At 39.4% G+C, this 22,992-nt stretch overlaps 1 protein-coding gene across 8 annotated transcripts in view; it reads left to right on the forward strand.

The window, feature by feature from the left end:
* The window catches only part of NRIP1 (nuclear receptor interacting protein 1), a 97,420-nt gene that overhangs the window by 12,463 nt on the left and 61,965 nt on the right, over positions 1-22,992 (forward strand). For 3 of the 8 annotated variants that reach the window (XM_071563173.1, XM_071563183.1, XM_071563163.1), the window contains exon 3: positions 17,150-17,235. The gene's annotated coding sequence lies outside the window, so the exon portion shown is untranslated. Of the gene's footprint in view, positions 1-10,349; positions 10,484-10,615; positions 10,712-11,213; positions 11,312-13,845; positions 13,868-17,149; positions 17,236-22,992 lie in introns of those variants that run through there. The other 5 variants (XM_071563153.1, XM_071563226.1, XM_071563208.1 and 2 more) reach the window with 4 other exon arrangements.

Below are 22,992 nucleotides of genomic sequence, written 5' to 3' on the forward strand. Positions count from 1 at the left end.
GAAATTGATGGAGAAAATTCCTAACCTAGGAATTACAAAACAATTAGAAATGTAAAATAAATTCCCAAACAAAGAATGCTCTCATTTTAATTACAATATCGCACTGTCAGGTAAAAGGTTAACACTTAAAATATGAGTCTTGTACCCTCCATCTATTACCTCTAAGCAAGATTTTCACATTAACTTTTGTAGGGTGCCATCTAAATTAAATACTTTTCAGCTTTCTCGGGTAATCTCTAGATGTATTCTCATTACAGCACTCACTACAGCCAAAATATTTTAATCTTCAGTATAACCCCTGTAGGCCCATATTCTTAGCTACAACTTTAGGGGTTCTACAACTGCTCTTTTCCTGTTAAGCACTGGCACTCCTTTGTGCAGCAACTCTTGTTAGGACTTTTTATGAACAAGTAAGTTCTGCAATCTGTTGTGAAATTACCTTTGTTGTCAGTGCTATAGAGTCAAATTCTTCCTCTCTCCACTACTCATCTTTGAAGCCCTGTGTTCTAATATCACTGTTCTCGTAGGTTTAATTTTGGTTATTTAAAAGCCAAGTCCTGGGGACAAAACTCTTCATATTTTCTTTTTCTTTCGATTACTGATAAGAAGACATTTGACACAAGTAATGAAATATGTTAGTCCTAAAATTAGATTCTTCCTCAGATCTGTGTGACCACACCTGGATGTGCAAAGATGAGGGACCACATGAATCAGTGATCAACTCTCCAGCAGAAAGGGATGCCATGAGGAAAGCCAGTAGGGTGGGCCAGTGACTCTGTAACATGACTGCTTCTGGTTTAGGCCATAGTGTGTTTTGTTATGGAGAATTTTCATTGATTTCAGTAGCACCACCCAAGAAGACTCTTGTCTAAATGAGGTTGCTGATAAAAACAGGCTGTTCTCTTGTTTGCCAGGACAGGCTTTTACATTATTTCTTACATTATTAGTTAATGGTAAAGAACATTTAGTTAAAATTCTTACAAATTACTACAAGGACCAAAATAAAGTTAAATGGCTCTTTATTCCATGGCAGCTGATGGATACAGCACCTTCATAAGCCAGAACCCCTCAGAAAACCATACAAATCTTGTGCAGCTTGTGGCATACTCAGACCATTACCAGGCACAGCAGCCCAGACTGCCTCTGTCAGCCCTAATCCTCTGATCAACCTGACAGAAGGGCAGTGGCATGTGAGTGCTTCCTTCAGAAGAAAATCAGAGTTCGCAAAGAAATAGTTTTATTTCAATATATAGGATATAGCCATAGGGCACAAACATCAGAATTCAGGACCTGAAAAGTGCTGCTGAGTCTGCCAGTTGGGATACACCACCTGTTTCCGAAATATATATAGGACACAAGCAGAAAACCATCACCCAGTGCTCATGCAATAGCTTTAAGAACATGAGTAGAGAATATGTGGTTTTATGTCCTATTTTTTTTTCTGCGCTCAGTGATAAAGCTTCCATTACCTTAACTTGGTAGAATCAGCCCCCTGACAAATATCTCTTAGTAGTAAGTCAAAGTTCATGAAAAACTTGGTAATGCAAGAGCAGTAACAGCTTAAATAGATTTTATGGTGTATTAGTAGCCACTGGGGGAGAACAGCAGGTAGGAAACAGGCATTAGTCTGTACAATACTTGCTCTGGAAACAGAACTTGGCTACACGATGAAATTTGATAATCGGCCTCATTGGCAGATCAACAAGCTGGGCATTAAAATAATCTAGCCCAGGGAACATAAAAGCATGAGTGAGCAATAAGCAAAGCACATTTAGTTCAACTAATAATAGGAAGCCCTAATCTTTTGACTGCAACACTGAAAGAAGAGCTTGCAATCAAAATAAGGTTTTTAACCAATGAACCTGGGTTGAATTTTATGATGTGTTAGAAGTTCAGGTGGGCTTGGGTTGATGGCAAGAGTCAGCCATGAACAGCTCAGGGTTTTTTTTCTGGTTTTAACTAAAGAAAATTGATGCCCATAGAGGCTTTTATGCTTACCAGCTTGTCAATATGGTAATAGCATAGTCTGAAATTGCTGGTTTGGTTGACGAGAGCTGCATCTTGTCGGCATAGAATTGAAATCCAGCATCATGCCAGTGTACAACACTGCACACAGGCAGCTTTGGATTGCTGAGTAAGGACAGGGCCAGAATGGAACCCTACAAAGCACGAGAAATAAATGGTCTAGCAGAAGGACACAAATTACCCTTGAAAATATAATGCAGGTAACTGTTGGATAAATATGATTTAAGCCAATTTAGAACTGTGCCAAACAGGAAGATAAAGTTCCTCAGGCATTCAAGAAGAACATTAAGATCTAGCAAAATGAAAGTAGCTGGAGAATGAGAGCTTGTCTTTAGGAGAAGGTTACATCTCATTGCTGTCTTGCTGAAAATTTTAAGTAATAAAAATCCCACTCAAAACATAGAGTCTGAACCATATATCGTATCTTATCCATACTCACTGAAGCCAAAAGCAAATCCTTTATGTATTTTGGTGATGTTGGTTTCTGGGGATGTAAAATAACAGAAATCCATGGAGGGATTTTATGCTTTGTGTTGTGTATCAGTTTAAACAGAATTTGTGCATGGTGTTGCACCTCTTGCTTTCTGTATTCCAGCAACTAAATAATGATTATTGCTACTATTTTTCATTTAGCCCAGAAAAGACAATAAAAAGACAATCCTAATAAATGGGTGAAACGTTCTGCAAGTCATGATTTTTATCAATTTTCAAGAATTTGAGAAAAAATCAACAGATTTCTTTTTATTTTCTTCTTAGAGATTTTCTTTCTACCAGAAGCATTCTAGCAGGATCATAAAATGTTGATGAAAATGTTCACTGATATTTCAATTCTCAGAGAAAAGACAGGGGAAAGAAAGAATGAAAACTAGTAAGAGAACAGCTGTGCAGTAGGAGGAAAAGTTGAGTATTGTCCTCTTTTGCACTGTCCTGACCATGCAATATATCTCACAAATTTAAAAAAAAATACTTTTTTATGTGAAGGTGGGAACTGGAAAAAAGCTGATGAGTCATAGAAAACAGAATTACATGTCTTCATGTCATGATTGACACTGTATTTTACTCATAAATCCAAGTACAGCTTATTACTGGAATCGCAGTACATCTCTGATACTGGGAAAGAGAATTTCAGTAAAGAATAGTGAGAGTCATAACACAGTAAATTGTTAATGCCTTTTCTTTTTTTAATAGAAAATAAATGAAAAAATATATTTGCAATTAAAAGATCAACTCTGGAAAACACATAAAACTATTTCTTTAAACAAATTCAAGCATTTATCTGATTTGTTGTGTCATTTATTAGCTTTCTTTAAGCATCTATATGAGTGGCATGACAGACATGAGACAGGCATGAGACAGCATAAATAGAAAATTACAAATAACCAGTACCTAAAGGGGCTTGGGTAAGGTGAAAAAATGTTTATGGATTTAATTAATTTTTATTGTCTTGACCTGGCCAATTGAACTGCTTATTAATTCTTTGTCAGCTAATTGTGAATAGTGATCATCTTTTCAAGAGTTTAATCTGCTCTAAGCAAACCACCCTGACACTTCTTTTTTTTTCAAGCACGTTTTTTCAAGAAACTGGTTTTGTACATTTCTGCTGGTAGACAAAGGGCCCAGACAGTAAAACACTTAAGGGTTATTAGGTATATAGAACTTAACATATTTTAGAAGATGCCTGTAAGGAATTTTGTGATTCCTTACCCCTTATATTAAGAAAGCAATACTATTGTAGAACTGATGTATCAAGAGTTTCAGTATCATTTACATTAAAGAAGGGGGTTTAGGGGATGGTATAATTTTAAATGATTTGTCAGAAAAACATGAATTTTGTATGTGATGACAGTAGTTTTCTTAAACAAAATAACAGAGCAAAAAGTAGGCGCAGCAAGATAGACAAAATTCAACTTGAAAACATTTGAAATATTTCTTTTTCCTGCTGCTTGATCATATGATTCCTCAGATGTGGAAAGAAGTGAGAAGCAGGAATCCTTGGGCATATAAACTCCTCCTCCCTCTGTAAGAGGAGCTTTCAAATTCAGGCTTCTTGGAGTATTTTGTCAAGGTGACAACATTAAGGTCCCAGCTTCCCAAATAATTTGTATGCTGGGCAATAATTATAATAATATTGGAGGACTTAAAATGTTGTTTCCAATCTAAATAAACATGAAGCTAAACTTTCAAATTATTAACAAAATGTAATTATTTTCTCCATTTTAAAATATTTTTTCTGCCATTGTAATGCAGCAAAATGGATGTTGTTCAATTGAAGAATGTAACCCAGATATTCTCTGTGCTAAGTCATCAAAACTCAGAATGAATTCTCTTTTCCACAGAAAATACCTCATTTTTTTGAAATCATATGTCAGACAAGAATAAAAGAGATGCAATTATTTCAAAGTTAGAATTACATATATAGAAACAGGGTATTGTATCTCCTGTTTATAAATAGAAGTATCCTCATGGTCTCACTCCTTTCAAAGCAAGACTAATCTTGGCTAGGCAGTTCTCTGAAATATATGCAAAAAGTTGCAAGAAAAATTTCCCAGCTCCATGAGGGGATGTAACTTAGGTGAACATAATTGTTGCTTTCTGTTTTATGGTGAGTTGAGTCATTCCTATGCCTTGACAGTTTTATGTCAGATGTAAACTAGTGGATGATGATCAGCAGCATCAAAGCTGGATTTATATATCTAATATTTAGTGAGGCTAATGCCTCCTAATAAAACCTAAATATTTGTGTGCTAATAAAAACATGCAAAGATATATAGTTGGATCAGTTATAAAAACACAGCTAATTTGATTCTGATAAGCTCATCATATAAAATATAATCAAGCAGAAACTTATCTAAGGTTACACTGACCAGTGATTTCAGTTCCTTAAGTTTTTTGATACACAATTAAAATGGATTTTCTCTGTAGGCACCTGTATGTAAACAGAAACATTAATAACTTGTGATTAAATCTATGATGTTAGGTAGGTAAGCATCAATTTTTTGAGAATATTTAATCCTCAGAACTGGGACCAAGGTTTTAAAACAGTCCTCTTTTGGGTACCTAGACAAAGAAGGCAGGTTTTCCTTCAGAATTTCATAGTTGTACATAAGCTAATATATGAGGAGGGAAATAATATTTAATAAAAATACATGAGATGCACAGTTCAGCTTAACACAGCAGTTTCCTGTACTCGAGTCAGAGCTCTTAGTATCATTTGTACTAAAGAATATTACAGCAATTTTAATATCTAATTAAATTGTTCATATGTTTAAAAACATTTGCCCAGTACCTGCATTATTTTGAAGGGCAAACACAGGACACTTTATCTTCATTTTTTAGGTGCTTCCTAATGGTCCTTTCAGAACTTTATTCATTTGCAATGTGGTACTGGCTGCCAGATTGTGTATGTATAATTTGTACGTACTGTTCATTTTATTTTAGAACATACTGTTTCAACAACATGGCTTGTGTCATCATGAGAACCACGACAAAGGATTACCCAGATCCCATGTTAGCCAGCCAGAAAAATGGGGCTGTGAGACAAAATTGTTACTTAGAGTAACTTCTGAGTGCTAGTGTGAGAGAGGGCAAGATTCTTCAGTCCTCATTCAATCTGTTACTGCTGACATAAGGAACATCTCTGTCAAAGGAAAGAGGGAAACATGAATTCTGAAAGGAAAATCAATGTTCTGAACAGTTTCAACTATGTGCATATAACCTTAAATGTTACCTTTGCATTGCCATCAACCCATAGGAGTAACAGTGTTTATGTAGTGTAATACCTGCACTACAGGTGTTTTTTCATGCCAGTTTATAAGCCATGACTCCAGCATGGTTATTTTCTGGATGTGCTCTCAAACCAGGAATGTGACTCATCAGAACAATGTTCTCAGAAATATACTTTGAATAGTTGTTTGTGTAAGTGGGATGAAATAGCAGAAAATGCACTAGTATGGGGTGTGTTCTTCTGAATAAAAACATCAGTATTTTATTCTGGTAAAATAATTAATGTAAAGTAGTCATATCAACTTAGCATACACCCCTTTGACTCTTCCATGGAAGGTTTTAAAGGGGCTGAGAGCAGTGTTTATTTCCTACCACCAAATATAAGACCTGAAGTGTTAGTTCCTGTGTGTGGTTAAAAAATGCATACACCTATCCCAAAATCACATATGGCCAAATAAGCCTCTTCCCTCTCATGCCTCAGAACAGATATGGCGTACTAGAGGCATGGCCAAAAATCACCAGATGCTGCAAGCATATGATTCCTCCATGAGAGTTTATATGGTACAGCTGTCTTTAAATGTTTTTGTAATTGAAAAGACTCCAGCATCTGGTCCTTTGCCTATTACTCTTAGAACAAATAGTCACGATCTAAAGTCTACTTTTAAATAATGCAGAAAAAAAAAAGAACTTGAGTCGCTAAGGGTACATTTCTCTCAGATGACCTGCTTCGAAGTACTTGTAGAAATGTAAGTAAAATTTGTAATTAAAAGAAGAAAAAGGAAGTGGAAAACAGCACCAGTGGGGAATGATATGAGTTATGTATGCATACAAATTCCTTTATAATTTTAACTGTAGGTAGATAAAGCAGCAAGCATTGTGTACTCTTGGTACTTTTCAGCTATATAAAGAGTACATTACTCTTTCCTTTATATGTTATTGTGTAATTGAACTCCAGCACCAACAGTTGCAGACTTGTTGCTGTCAAGAACAAAACAAGATATGCCCTGTGGTAAACCCTTCCCTGGACCAGTTCTTCCTCTGATGACACTTGTAGGGTTCCTGCTGATTTCAGTTAGTCCTAGATAGTACTCCTAAAGAATGGCAGACAAACCACCCTACTACTGCTGATTTATGGATGAACACTGTCACATCATTATCACTTACTTAGGCAAACCTCTTTTGAAGTCATGAATAAATAGGAATCATAATGATTCCTTTTCCTTTTCTGATTGTTTTTGAGGTTTTTTGTTTGATTTTTGTTTGCTTGTTTGGTTGGTTTTGTGTGGTTCTTTTGTGTGTGTGTGTGCCTACTAGGAATACTAGGTGATTTAATCCTCTGTGAAGGCACCTTCGAAATAGTGGGTAATCTGACATATTACATGAATTGAACTAGGCTGAGTCAAGGATGGAATTTCATTATTTGTCTATGCAAGGCTGACAAACTATTTTAGAGGAAGATTTAGTCTGGAAATGCATTTCTGTAAAGCTAGCTACCTTCTCAACCCATCCTAAGCCTTTCATATCATGATTGGATGTCATAAAGCAAGGCCATAATTATTTTGATTGAAAAAAGGTAGTTTCAGAGCAGTTAGTTTTTTGAGAGGCTGAGATAACCTTAAAGGAAAATGAAAATAAGAGCAACTGTAATTCTCCAAAGCTCTTCAAAGCACTTTATGTAATTTAAAAATAGGCTAGCATTAGCTTAAAAATGTTTTGGAACAATATAATAGCATTTTCCTTTTCCTTTTATGAATACTACCTGTTTTTTTTTTGCCATATGGCACAGACCAATGTGTTCTACTTCTGCAAGTTAAAGACAAAGTTTGTTACCGAAAGTGTAGCTTTGTTCATAATTTTTCAATGTACTATTGCAATCATCAAAGTCATCAAAGAAAAGTTTTGGGTACATCCACTATGTATGTAACCATTTTTTAAGTGGTCACACAGATTAATTTTGTATTTTTAGAATGTCAGAATCACAAGTATATTCTGATTTTGATAGAATTCCTACTAGGTCAAAAAGGTACCTTTCTATCTGGAGATTTTCTGTTAACGTTTTTAAAGTAAAGTGTCTATTATTAAATATTTTTCTAAATATAAAAAGAAGTGGTCCCTTGATATACTGAAGTATAACACCAATGGCTCTTCACTAAGTGCTTGCAATTCTGAGAATAAGGTCTAATCTAAACTCTATAAACCTGTTTTCCAAGACTAATCCAAAGGTAGTTTTTGCTTTCCTGTCATAATTGGCCTGTCATTTAAAGGTATTTTATAGGGATGAGTTCCCTTTAAAGGCATGAGTTCCATTTAAAGAAAAAAATTGAAAAAAAGTCCAATTTTGTAATATCTGTAACAAAGTGAAGTCATAAACACCACCCACTGATGACAGATAGGTACCTCCATAGATGTTTGTCTTTTGTGCTCGGGAGTGAGTGTGTGTTTAATTTTGGTTGAAGAATGCAGGGGAAGGACCAACAAATACACATCAGTACTCTCATGTTTCTTGAGAGGTGGATTTCACTGTGTGAAATTTTTCCTTTACTTCTATGGAGTGTTTATTTTGTATATTGTTTGAATTGTCATAGTTAAGTAAATATGGACAAGTGGCACAACTCAGTGTGATACAAATATTAAAAGTTGGAAATAACCTACTAGTTCTATACATTGCATCAGTCTCAGTTGATTGTAACTTACTGAAACTTGTGACCCCAGGGTACTGTGTTACCTAACAACAATGATTTTAAGAAATACTCTACATGCACTTTTTTTCTGTTACTTGTCCAAGATTCCTCATTTTGTAGGTCTCTCATCTACGTAACATGTTCCCTAAGGTTAAGAATGAAAGAGGTCTCTACTACACATTCTTGATTGAAATAGCAGATAAATTGCTGCAGTAATGAGAATTTTTTTTTCCCTTGATAATTCAGCTGCTTAGCATTGAAAAAAAAAATTGAGATGAAGATTCTTTATGAAATGGAAAAATTGAAGATAATTTCTTTACGATCAGAATTTGCTAATGAAGCTACTATGGAAATGAAGAGCAAAACTTACTGTTTTGATGGAAGCATGATCAGGTTATATTATGAGACATGGTGTCAAAAAAAGAGGTTGTATAAACACGGTGACATGCAAGGGCTTTAGAAAATGCGCCTGCATGTCTGGAAGAAAGTGGTTAAAAACACATGATGATGAAGTTAACCTAAATCTTTCATTGGCTTAAAAAATAGGTCAAGTAATACATTACTAGCTCCACTCTAAGCCTGTACATTCCAAAGTGAAGGAGGTTTTGCTTAACATTCCTACATCTACTTTCATTCATGGTATTTCCAGGTTAATATATTTAGCTTTTCACAAATGTGACTCAGTTTTGCTTCCTTTAAAGTGGAAATTCCTGTTCTTTAACGATACTAGTCTCTTACTAAAAAGATGCTTGAATAGATCGTTTATTTTACCTGCTTTTTAAAACTAAAATGTCCGCATGTGTTAATGAAGAAATTATCACGCAGTTTATATGTGACTTGCAGACAGATTTGTTTCTTTTCCTCAGTCTTTGACTTCCAGAAGTAAAGTATCATGAAGTGTTCTGTAAAGCGTACGGCAGACAGCATGCGACGCGTCGAGACGTTTGTTAAATACAGGCGCACAGGAGGTGTGATGGAGGTCGCCTGCACTTTGTAGCCTCTGGGTACTCCCTTCTTTGGTGGGAGCAAATTCTAAAGAACAATTTGACATTTAGTGCAATTTCTGACAGGAGAGATTTTGGGGATGCCACCTACCAAAATGGAGGGCTGACTCTTCCTGGAAGCTCTGCCCACCTCTGTTTTTAGCTCCCAAATTATATTTATTTGCCACGTGGGCAGACAGCATGGCTTTGATGGTTTTGCCCCCTCCCCTGGCACTGCTCCCGCGGGGTGCCGGGGGTCTACCCCCGCCTCCCTTCCTTCCCGTGCGGCACAGAGACCGCGGGCTGCCCTGGCTCCAGCCGGGAGGGATGCTCTCTGCTCCCGGGAAGCTGGGGCCGAGGATAAGGAGCCGTGCCGAGCTGGCAGGGCCGGGACAGAGCCCGCCCGGGAGCAGTAGCAGGTGTCGGGGCCGCTCCCTCCCCGTGTGGCTGCCGGGCGCTACCGGGAGCATCCCGGCGTTTCCTTCAAAATAATACTACTACTAATAATACTAAAAAGTTTCTAGCGCGCGTTTTTCGGAGGAAAGGCTGAAAACACAAGATCGGAACCGACAAGAATTAACAACACTGAAAACGCCCCCTCTCCGACCCTCACGTTCAGGGGAGCTGAAGAAAAAAAAAGGAACAAGAAAGTGTTATTTTTAAGCCACCGCTGTGTTCATTAAATACGGGTCTTCCGGTCCTGTAGCTCGTAAGTTTGTTTCCAGGGGCTCTACGCCTTCAGTGCCATTAACTGGCGAGGGCAGGAGGGGATGCGATTCGCGTACGTGCTGCCGTGCCCTCCCGGGCGGGGCGGGGGGCGCATCTCTGCATCCCGCCCCGCTTCCCTCCCTCGCTCCCTCCCAGCGCCGGAGGTTAGAAAAGGGTTAAGAAACTTGGCTGTAGAGATGAATGGCGCGGCGCGGGGAGGGGCCGGGCTGCGCCGCGGCGGACGAGGTGGAAGGCGGAGAGGGAGGATCGCGGCTGCGGGTTAGGCTTTGAAAGTCAGCCTCGCAGGCATTGCAGCAGAGCCCCGAGCCGCGGGGAGCAGCGCAGCGGAGCTCGGCTCGCCCTGTATGTGCGCGGGGATGCGCGGGGGAAGGGAGGGGGACGCGCGGACCTGGGGGTGGCGGGAGGCGGCGCGTCCTGCCCTGCCCTGCCTTGCGCTGCCCCGTCCTGCCCTCCAGCGCGGGGGACCCATCCCCGGCTGTGCCGCGGAGCTCCGTGCCGGGACCGGCGTGCACGGCGGCCGCGGGCGGAGCGGCCCCGGGAGGCTCCGGGAGGCGCCGCGGTGGCTGCGGGGTGAGTGCGGCGCTGTTCCGCCGGGGAAATGGCCGAGCGGGGCGGGCCGGGGCCGCGCTGTGCCGGGCGGCGGCACCGCCACCGCCGAACAATGCCGGGGGCAGCCCCGCCGCGCCCCCCGGGGCGGGCGCAAAGTTTGCCCGGCCGCGGTGGGTTCGGGGCGAGCCGCGGGGACGCAAAAGTTGCGAGGCGGGACCCGCGGGTGTTTGCCGAGCGCCGGCTGCGCGCCCGGGCCCCGCTCGCGGGGACGGACGCGATGATCCATCCGAACCGCGGGGCCGCTCGCTCGGTGCGGGCAGGGCAGGGCAAGGCCGGCCGCGCTCCCCGCGGCTGCGGACAAGGCCATGCCGCTGTCCCCGCCGCTGCCCCCGCCGCCGCCCCGGCGCGCTGTGCCCGCCCCGCCGCCACCGCCACCTGCGGGCCCGCAGCCAGCGCAGGGGCAGCCGCCGCTCGGCGCTGGCTCGGGCTCGGCTCCCTGCGCCCCCCAAAGATGCCTTCTCATCGCCTCGGGCTCCTCACGGACGTCGCTGTTCTCCCTTCTAGACTAAAGGTTACTTTTCTAGACGCGGGGTTTTTTTGTGTCCGCGAAGCCCTTTAAAGGTGATTTTTTTAAATTTTATTTTTCCCCCTTTTCCAGCCACCCTTTCTCACTGTTTGAGGCTGTTCTTTGTAAGTGTCAGTGGGTGATTAAGTTGGAAGGCAGCGGAACCCAAGGAAACGTGGTGTGGGCAAAACAAGGGCAAGCGTTGTAGCGAGCAGACAGCCTTGTGTCTGTGCTGCACCTCCCTCCTGGATCGTGTGTTCCGGTGATTTACTGGGCTTTTAATTTAAAAAAGGATTCAAGTGGAGTGCTTGACACGTGTTGAAGGTGTTGGAAAAAACCGGTGGGATTTCTGGCTTGGGGATTATGTTGTTTTTAAGGCTGAAGTGGAAGTTGTCCTCTTTTGCCTCATCTCTCTGGAATCTGGAGACTATATTATTCCTTGTTTTATTTTGAGGGGACCTGCCTGCGGTGTCTGACAGCTCACAGGCTGATTAGAATTTAACTGAGTCATGGCACTATAAATGTTCAGAGATACCGTAAAGCTTTATTTAAAAAAGAGTGCGAATCAGTCTGCAAGACCTGTGGGGAGGAAGCAGTCGCTTGTGGAAAGGGGGTAGCGTATCCCTGAGTGAGTGGTAGAAAACATTTTCTTTAATACTCATACGAGATTTACTCTTTCTAGGGCTGACTGAACACATGAGAGAGTAACATAATGAGATGCCGTATGAGAAAAGCTCTCTGAGCTGAGGATATCATGTTGTTAAAATCATATTTAATGGCATCTGAGTAATTACTATATGGGCAGCAGTAGGCATCATGGAGAGCAAAACTTCTCATGCAGAATGATGTTGAGGCAGGTTTGAGGTTTCTGCTGTCTGGGGTTGACTGTCTTCCCAAACTTGTGGTCAGGAGGTCAGACTTGTTCTATCAGTGGTCTGTCAAGATAGGGTTGACATGGACTTCGAATCAAGGCTGCAAGTTAGTAATGAGTGAAATGCATACGTAAGGGTGTACATGTTCTGCTGTGTGGGATGGAAGAGGTAACGAGTAGTGGCTGCATGTTTTGGGTAGGGGTGAAATCTGACCTGCTCTGAGACTGGCCTGTGGTTCTGGGTTATCTAATGAGCAAGAGCTATCAATGGCTTTCAGATTTTTGTAGGCCGTGCTTGCACAGAATACAAGATGCAGGCAGATGCCAAACTGTACTGGATGAATTACTTTTGTTTTTTCCCCTGTTAGTCTTGGGGCAGAAAATTACCAGATGAAAACGTGCTCTTCCTCTCTGCTCTCCATGTTTGTTTCTTTTTCCAAAGTGAAAGATGTGCTAACCAAAATTTATTGTAGTCATAAAATGTATGTTGATAGAAAAGTAAAAGTGAACTAATGTTTTTATACTGTAAACTTAAATGAGGGATTTAATTGCTGGCTGTATCACCTACAGTGTTTGATAGCTGTGTTTGGGGTAAATCTGTTCTGTGAAAGACATCAAGGAAATGTAAGTGATTCAGTCAAGGTTATAGAACTCAAACATAAATTAACTTTATGGTGACTGTATTTGCCAGTAGTTTTGCTTAATGTGGGATTGGCTTAAAAGAATTGACAAAGGCTTGCTTGCTTAAAGCTTATTTTGTTTCTTCGGAGCTAACTTTATTTTTCTGTCTTTGAATGTTGGCAAAAGGTTTCTATAATGCCAGCTTTATGGCCATCAGTGAGAGCACTGTCAGTTTTACCAGTGACAGTGCAGGACATCACTGTATTAAAAGGTAAACTCTGTTTTGTGTTGTGCCAAGCACATGTGTAAACTTGCCCAAGGCAAAGCCAGGGAGTTGCATTTCCCCCAGTCAGCTGTCCTGCTCAAGGGCTGTGCTTGACACCTCTTTGCAGAGCTATCAGAGAATACCTGGAGACTATAATATTTTTTGTTAATTTTAGAATAGCCCTTCAGAGCTTTCCTGAACCTCAAAACCCAAATGGCTTGTGGTTGTTGGTTTTTTTTGGTTTTTTTTTTTTTTTTTATTTCCCCTATATGTCAATGTATAGGGGGTGAGGTGGATCTAGGAGGGAGCCTGGGGAAGAGCATAACGGTTTACAACTGAGTGCCTGGTATGGGAGCACGAGCCCCTTTTCCAGTGGGGCTTTGGTGGCTCCTCTCCCATGCGTGGGGCCTGCAGGCAGGGCAGGGCTTGGTTCATCTCCCATGTGCTGAACGATGGGCTGGGTGATGAACAGTAGGTGGGATTAATAGGATAGCTGTCCTGTGGATTAAAAAAGGATAAATACCCTTTGGAGACAAGAAGTGCAAATTTGAAAGTATAAACCATTACTGTGCAGAAGAGGTTTAATGACAGGCAAGCAGAAAGGCACATGGGTAGGGAATGAAGCCTGAACAGGAGGAAAAGGTGTGAAATAATATGCAGAAATGTACAAAAAAGATAAAAAGTATAAACTTGATGTTCTGTCTAAACAGTCTTAACCTAAAAACAAAATGGTTAATGGTAACAGCATTTGTGGTTTGCTCTTTCTTCCTGCCAACAGGTCAAAATGATAAGGACAGAAACTATCTGAGCTGTGCTGACCTGCCTGAGGCAAATATGGGGCGAGTTGTGAGGAAGGTATTTCAAAGGCTTGTGGCATTGTTTTTGGATACTATGGGGGTAGGGTTTCCCTGGTTGCATTTTGAAAACACTGAATTAGAAAACAGTGTACAGTGGTTGGCAGGCAGTACTTTGGGTGGATATCTGTGACTACGTGAAAACTTCCCTGCGTTTCCCAATCTGCCTTGGGAAAAGTGGGCAGAGGGATCCTTTTGGTAAAGATGAATGCCTGCTCTTTAGTGTTTCTGGATTATTTATTTCAAATACTTGGAAGTGCTAACGGACCTATTTAGCACTTGAAAGAATTAATTTGGTAATTTATTTGGCTGTCTGTTGCAGGTCAATTGGCTTGATGGTTCAAGAAGGAGAATAGGAACTAAAGCTCACATAAATAAATATTCATGTGTAGAAAGGGGAAGAAGCAGTTGCTAGACATCTTAGCTTGAGTCAAGCCCCTCTTGGCATAGTCTTCTCATACTTAAATTGTTATTGGAGCTCATTGCAGCTTGTTTAATTGCCTGTTTTGAGTGAAACTGTTTTCATACCACTTAAATACCATTGTCTTCAACAGAGGAAAACCGATTTTGCTTATAGACAAAATCAAATAAAAAGCAGAAGTTACAGATCTGTTAGTTGTTGGTTTCTAAGAGGCTGAGTTTAGCTTAGAAAAAAAACTCGGGGTTGCAAAAGACTTCTGAGGGGTTAATCTTCCTCCTCAAGGAAGGGAAGTTGTGTGAGGGAGTCCTTGTGAGAGATCAGGTGCTAGATGCAAAATGAGTTTCAGTCTTGGATGAAACTATAATGTGAAAACAAATAAGGGAGAATTTAATGTGCCCCAAAAAGCACTTAATGAAGTTCTATGTTGAAATGTGTCCAAGCAGTATGTGTTGGTCACAGATGAACAGTACTTTTGTTTTCATTGATTCCAAGTTCATAGTGTTGCTCTGGTACTGATTTTTTTTTTTTTTTTTTTTTTTTTTTTTTGTTTTTCACAGTGAACTTTAAGGTTCATGGCTGCATGCTTTCTGCTTCTTCCCTGTGTCCCATCCCACTGTGAAAATGGAGAGGGAAAGGGAACTGAGAAGGCTTTTTCAGTGATGTAGAAAGCAGGGCTTGCCTCAGAGGTAGAAAGAAATGATCATTCTTGCCCCAGGAGATTGTCTTGTAGGCGTTGTTCATGTCATCACCTGTCCTGCTTTTGGCAGTTCATAATGCAAAACAAATCAACATTCAAAAAACTGTAAGGTGTGCAAAGCAAGTAATCCATATGTGAAGTTTTGGGGAATAAAGTAGTATTCTAGAAAAGACTTTTTAATTTTTTTTTTATTCTTAGTTATTTTAAAATGTTATTGAAGAATATGTCATTTTCCCCAGAAGTAACAATGTCTTTTGTTCTCTTTTCTTGTAACTCTCATAAACCTTTTGTAGCCAGTTGGAACAATACAGAGAAGACTGTTTAGTGCTGACCCAAAGCAAGTCCCTTCTGTACATTGAACCTTGATGGTAGTACAGTGTGGGGTGGGATTTTTGTGTTTTGTTTTGCATTTTTCTCTGCTGGATGGAAATCTCTCTTCTCTTGGAAGCAGGGATGCTGAAGTTCACCCACCTGTCAGTGCTGAAACACATTTTGTCTACATCTGTAGTATAGAACAGTAATTCTGGAATTCACTGTTTTTCTCAAATTAAGGTGACTTGAGAAGATGAGTTTGGTTTCTGGTCGTTTTTGTTTTTTTCAAGTGCTACTTTCATGTGCTGTGTGGGATCTCTTGTCCTGTTTTACCATTGGCCAGAAAAGATTCCAAATTGAGCTTATTTTCCCATTCAGAGCCTTCAAAATGGAGTTGAAGGCTTTGAACTATATTTATTACCCATCATTTTTCTGCCTGTTTCGACTGCAATGGTAGATTTCAACTTCCCCCCCCCCCCCAGCTGAATACAAATATTGAGGCCTCCTGCTGTTCTGTGGTGCAAATTGTCTTTTGATTTTGTGATGTGTATAGGAGAAGGATTTGAAGTTGTATCTGTATGTAGTATTTCAGGGTATTTACTTATTTTTTAGTTTAATTGGCTCTATTGTTAGGTATCTTTTGTTGGGTCTTGATGCTGGCAGTAGTCCAACATGCTGCTGTTATTTCATGTACCCGAAAGCTTTGAATAGGTTGGTTTTTTTTTTTGGATGATCACCCATCTATCACCACCTGTATCTTTTTTCCCAGGTAGCAGACACATTGCAGTGGTCAGTTAGATGTTTTCTTTAAGCTGACTTGAGCCCAAGTGCTTTTAGTGGAGGGGAACATGCTGAGATGTGCCCCAGCACACACACCTCTGCCCCCTCCATCCTATTCACCTGTACCTACCTCTGAGATCCTCAGTGCTAAAAAAGTCCTGTGTTTAAAAAGCTTTTGCATGCGCTTTTTGTGGGAACAGAAGCTAAAGGCATTGAAATGAGGAGAGGAAGTCTACCCCTGCCAAGCAACAGGAGTGGGGGAAAGTTCCGCTCAACAATGGAGAAAGTCTATTTTATTGGTTTTAAATATATTTTATTGTAGTTGAATTTGACTATGCATAATAAGCTTGCTGTTTGGGTGGAAACTTGATGGCAGAAGATGTAACATAACATTTAATAGTGATGCTCATTACAAGAAGAGTGAAGGAGCTCAGATGATTCTTGTTTCTGCTGTCTACCATGTGGCGGTTGTGATGATGGATAACATGTTCCAACTATAATGTTACATTTTATTCAATTCTAGTATCTCAAAACCAAATACAATTTCTACTGGTTTAGTTCTTTCTAAGTAATTTTGTGGCATTTAGCATTACACTCACCTGTTTTACTATGCTCTTGCCTTTGCTTTATGTATATGTAAATTAATAGAGGCTCTTAAAAATTATTTTGATGTTCACAGGTGCAAGTTTGAAGTGTTAAACAGAAACCACTACATAGAAAGCAGGGCTTTCATGTCACAGCTGATTTTTGAATTAAAGGAAGAAAAAGAGGACTGTGACTTTTAGAGTTGCATGTGAATTTGTTCTTACAGAAATACTCCTTAGTCAGTACAAGTCTAGACAACATGAGTTGTTTCTACTAGTTTCACGGATGGTTTTGTTTGGAAGATTTTGAATTTCTAAAGTTCTGAACTACATTTTTTTCTTCTGAAATAAAATTATTTGCAGTTCTAACTGGCAAAAATAAAGCATTGTTTTTTGTTACACCAACAGTAAAAAAGTAGATGGAGGCATATGAGGTAGGAAAAATTGGTATGCAGACTTTCATAGGGCCATTTCTGCTGTTCTTTTCAGATCAAGCATGAAATTGTTGAGGAAGAAAATTTAATGCATCTTTGGACTCCTGAAGGAAGAGCTTTCCTGATGGGACCACATTCAAGGTAAATAATTTGTTTGGGTTATTTACCTTGTCTCTGTTTTGGGGTTGTCTTTGTCTTGCTAAGGCTGTCAGAGAACTGTGTGCCATGTATAAGCCTTCTAGGATTACAGTATGTTTTGAAGTGATAAATTTTCAAGTTAATCCCTCTCTTTTAAGACTTCTTTCTTTTCTTTTTTTTTTTGTATGTGTGCCGTTTAGAGAGAAATATTTTTGTAATGTTTAAAATTTTTGTGTGCAAGTTGCGGGTAAGTCCTGAAGATTTAACCCACTTGTTTGGGAGGTAGAAGCTAAATAGTGAAGAACTTAATTTACATGTAAATTCAGAGTGGAAGAGAAGATTAAGTAAAACTTACTGTGTTACCATCTCTTATTTTTTAAATAAAACAGATTCAAATTGAGCTTCTGTGGCAAGGGATTGTCACAGTAAAATTATTACTAGATATTACATTACAATGGCTTGTACACATGTAGCATCACTGTCATTTTGTTTGGCTCTGCTCCCTTGGTTCCCATTTCCTAAATCCTACTTTTCTTTGATACCAGGGAATAATTCCCTGAGTGTTGTCCAGTGATTGCTTATATATATGCACTTTGGTTCGTGAGTGATTTTATTCACTTGAGTAGCCCCACTGTCCTCGGTGGGCCTACATGCAGTGCCTAAGAACTGGAGAATGCTGATGAGCATAAAGAACACAATTTGGGCATGTAATGGTTGACAAGCAGTTGTTGTTTTGTTTCTGGTCTCTCTTAGGACTCATTTGCATTGCCTCCAGTGGCAACTTCTGTGAGCATTTGTAGGGAAGGTCTAGAAGCTGGAGGCAGTCATACCAAATCCCAGCCTGCAGAACTTCCTGGATATCTGTTGTAATGACACACATTGCAGATGCAAGGAATATATTTTCCTCTTTTTTTTCTTTTAATAAATCCATGTGTTGCTCGACTCATTTGAATACAGCACTGGTCTGTGTCATGCAGTTTGAGCATCTCCAACACAATAGAATATAGCAAAGTGAAATAATTATAAAATATATGTGCTTTTTAAATCCAGGGGATTTAGATTTATCCAGAATCAGTGTTTTGGAAATAAAGGTAAATTAAGATGAGATCCACTTTTTTCCCCATAATGTTTTCTATTTGACTTTTCCAAAAAAGAAGTCTAGCATTTCTGTAGTGCATCTTAGTTGTCTGAGCAATAGTATTTAAGAAAAGTTAATTGTGATGCTTGCTTGTCTCAGAATAAGTAAGATAGGCACTTTGGAATTAAAATGTAATCAATTAATTAATTAACTGTTTTAAACTTGAGAATTGTTTTGATCAGCAGCAGATGGTCTCTTATGCAGCTTTAGCAGAATGTAGCAGACAGTGGCTTTTGTGGCAATAAGCTTTTAGAAATCTTACACATCTTCAAAAACATGTAAAGTAATTCAAAGCTTTGTTTCAAGACTGTGGCCTCTGTTTAAAAGCAGTTTTATTTAGTCAGAGTTGCAGGAGCTTAAGCTGTAAACAAGGATGTTGTACCAAGTATTCAACTTGTCAGTAAGGTGGTTAAGCTAAAGATTTGAGAAAACATGTTTATCAGTGTATAAGCGGCTGGTAATCCTGACACAGTTTGCATTCCACCTTCTGTTTCTAACCAGCATTATAAAACAGTTATGTGCTATGTCTTGTTTTTTTTTTTTTTTTTGGAGTGGGGAGTAGGTTTGTTTATTGGTTATGAGCACTAATTGTAGAATGCCTCTGTTGGTATACCAAGTTTGCATTGCACATGTGAATGGCTTTAATGTGGAATGCAGTAGTGTCTTGTTGAGAGGTTTATTTTTGTCACTGAAATTAGACTACTTGTTTTAAGTCAGGACTTCTGGTCTGTTAGGCTGGTCTTTCTGTAACAAGAGTAGTGCTTTAGAAAAATAACTGCTGGATGCTGTGTAACCCTTCATGAAGTGAGAGAGAGGGGCGGAAAGCAGCCATGCTTAAGTTGAGCTTGTATCAAAGTGTGTATCAGTGAGCTAAAGTGTATGAATTATGTCTTTGTTTAAGTCTATGCAAGTCTGAGAAACTTCAAAAGATGCAAATAACAAGAAGCTACCCATGAGAATTAAAAACTAATACTAAGTGTAACTATCTTGTCCAAAGAACAAGATGGTGATTCAATGTGAGCAAGGTTGTCAGAGGCAGCCTTTAATTGAGGCAAAATTGGTCACTGTAAACCAGTTATGTCTTATTTTTAATGATGGGTTTCAGAGAACAGCAAATGAGTGTAGTATGATCTTGGCTGATAGCATGTGCTTTTCTTGTTGAATAAAAACCTGAAAGCTTGAGGATATGAAGTTGCAAAGAGAAGTTTCACTTTTGTTTTTTCCTCACCCTCCTCTCTCCTCTGAAGAAGAAAAAGTAGGCTATGCAAGTGGAAGAAACTCCACTTTTTTTGCTGTGAAGCTGCTTAGTGTTTGGACATAATTTGTTGTTGGGGGCTACCATAGTGCTTCCATTTTTTCCCCTGGGAAATTTGGGAAAGGAGTTGGTAATGTGCAGGGTAGAGAAGCGTCCCTCATTCTTTCTGTAGGTTGGCATTTAATATTTTACTGCGAACTTTTAGGTTTAACATATTTGAACTTGTACTAGATAGGGTTAATAGGCTAGAACAAAAGGTCAAAGCATAAGGCATTAGGCTTAATTAAGGGAGAGCAAGAGTGGCGGGAGTATGTGACAGTTAAATGGGTTTCCCACAGACTAATGTCTGTTACAGTGCAACCATGCCTCAACTTAAGTGGGTTATTTTGTGCAAAGGGCAGCAGTGATTAGCAGTTTGACATGGCAGACGTTTCTGGCCAATCCCATCTGTTTTAGAGGTTAAAAAGCATACCTTTATGAGCTGATAGATTGATTTGTGTGCCCGTCTGGTAAAGATTAGAAGTCCAAGGCCGATGCTGTAAATGCCAGTTATAGAATATTGTACTTTCTTAGTTGCTCTTTGTTTAAACTGTCAACTGTGGTGTAATGGGGCTAACAGCTATAAAAGTGACCGTGCGGCACAGGGAGCGCGGCAGGGCTGCTGCGGCAAGTGTTTTGAACCAGAAAGGTCTGGGAGGAACATTTCCTACTTCCTCAGGTTTGTTTTGAATGTGAGCCTGTAGGCTTTGGGCATTCTGCAGTGCTTTGCTTGGAAGGGGAATCTGGCTTAGTGCATTCCTGTGTAAGGCTCACGCCTCTTCTTCGTAGGAGTCGCTGCTCTGTGCTTGTGCAGACGTTGCCTGTCTCAGCACGAGCAGTTTTGCACTTCCAAGCACAGTTGGCTAGAGGAGAATTTTGGTGCTTGAAAGGTTTCAGCATTTGTCTGAACTCATTATTCTGCCTGTATCCTTCCTGCTCTGTTGTTGAACTGGGACAATACATACGTATTCCGTTGTTTTTCCTTTGTAGCTGTTACTTTCAGGATAGTTTTTCTGATTGTGTCATGAGGTTGCCTTAGAAGCCTAAAATAAAATAGGTAGCACAATAAGCCTCGACTGTGTTTCTCGTCATCTTTATGACTTTGTAAAGTCAAAGTTACATTACTATTAATATAAGACTATTAATAAATCGTTGATGCAATAAAACTGTTTTTGATAATGTTCAAGGTTCATACATAGTTGAAGGTGATTATCCTATTTTAAAATCAAGTAGAGGTCAGACTGTATTGTAAGATAACTGACTGTGGCCCAAATGATATGTGATAGCTTCAAGCCCAATGACAGACTTCCTCACTTTAAAGAAATGATTTAGAAATAAAATGTTATCAAAAATGTATTTTGTGGTAACATGCGGATTAAATTCCATTGTAATTTGTGAAAAGCAGTGAGAATACATACTTAAAGCTCTCATTTTTAAGACGTTGTTTAAGTTTTCCCTGTTCTCTCTTTCTATTTCATTCAAGCAGTAACACTTGCAGCTAAATATAACTGAGACATATTAGAGACAAATTAGCATTTGGCACCTTGCATTTAACATTCTTACATTAATTTTTAGAATTAGTCACCTGTCTAAAGTTTCTCTGTTTTCTCCTTGCAAACATAATTATCTTTCCCTTGCTCCATTTAAAAGAAAATAAAGGTGGAAGATGGTAATGACTTGCAATTCATACTATAAAGACTGTTCCATGTACCTGAGCTATACTTTTGCTGTAGCAGCTGTGACTTGTTCCTGGAGAGATTTCCTAATTTGTCAGTAACTTGTCTTCACCTTATCTGGCTTTGTAAGAGCCACCCTAGTTTCATTCTTTTCTTGTGAAAGTCTCTTCCTTTTACTTCTGTTTGAAATGCCTAGAAATATTTTCAGTGTCCTTTAGGATGAGCAAGGCAACATCATTATCTTGCAGTTTATTTAGTAAGAGGGAGCTGAAATGGGCATATGCAGCATCATGTTCTCTATGGAATAATATCTATTTAAATGATTTGGATCTAATACATATTTACATGAAAAACGTCTTGCCCTTCTCTGTGGGGAGAGAAGGTGAACAAGCATAAATTTTATAATACTCATTGCTTCTCTTGCACTAAATCATCCTTAAATTGCAGAAGGTTGTTGGCTTGAGAGTTGTGTAAAAAGTGCTTGGCTGGTAAAGTAGGGTGCAGGGAGATTTATCTAATTTAATACAAAGAAAATATTGTCAGCTGCAGTGCATTGTTACAGGACTGCCTAAATCCTAAAGCTGTACTTTAGATTTTTGTGTATGTATATTTGTTATAATTTCCTGCTTATAATACACAAAATGTAATCCTGAAATGACCCATTAGTGAAGCATGCATGTATGCTCTATTTTAGCTAATTTGATTGCTATTGATCATACCAGAGCCATTATCTAATGTCTTGGGAACAGGATGGACTCTGTGTCTACTTTTCTGCTGTTTCAGGGCAGAACATACTTTATCAGGTTTCTTGCAACAGTCATTATTAGAAGTTTATAATTGCTGTTTGAGTGTTACTAGCATTTCCAGCTCTAAGTGTGGCATGGGTCAAAAAATAAAGGTTTTCATGTAGCACACTGAAAGTTGTACTTAGGAGTAAACACAGTGTTTTCTTCCCATGTCTTAAGGATTTAGTCTAGTCTTACTGATGAGAATGAAAGTCTAGGCAGTGACTTTTTTTTTATTTTTTGCAGAGGGGTGAGGTGGGCTGGGCCTTCTCTCTGAATCTGCACAGTTCATGAAGTACAATGATGTGGAATTGATGTATTGGCTTCTCTTCTGTTGTTATGTCAGTTTAGCATTGCAGAATATAGCAACACTATATCAAATATTCAGTAGCTGTCAGTTATATGAGTGCACTTTTAAAACCATCTTTTGTATTGTGTTTTTTAGTTAGAATATTATAAAACATTTGCATAAGATTCATACAGCTTAATTGGCCAATAGGCATTAAACCCAATTCTGAAGTGTCCATTGTTTTCAACTTGGAATAGTTTTCAAAGAAAAAAAATAGAGACTCTCAGTCTTTGTTGTTCCAAAGGATTTGCTTTTTTAATTTAATTTATGAAAAGGCAAGTACTTGGTTGGTATCTGTGACCCTTTGCAAACTGGGTTAGAAAGGATGCTGCACATGCTTGTGTGAACCGGCCGACTATGGATTTCTCCTTATTTTAGATTTCCATACTCTTTGACCTTGTAGTTGTCGACTTTGGTCTGGAAGAATTTCAAAGTCATGTAAATGAATGTAATTAAGGTATTGCTTATCATCTTGGAGAGTTCACAATGATGCTTACTGGCTAGAAAGGTTTGTTTAC

Source organism: Pithys albifrons, chromosome 1 (genome assembly GCF_047495875.1).
Source record: "Pithys albifrons albifrons isolate INPA30051 chromosome 1, PitAlb_v1, whole genome shotgun sequence".
Classification (NCBI taxonomy): domain Eukaryota; kingdom Metazoa; phylum Chordata; class Aves; order Passeriformes; family Thamnophilidae; genus Pithys; species Pithys albifrons.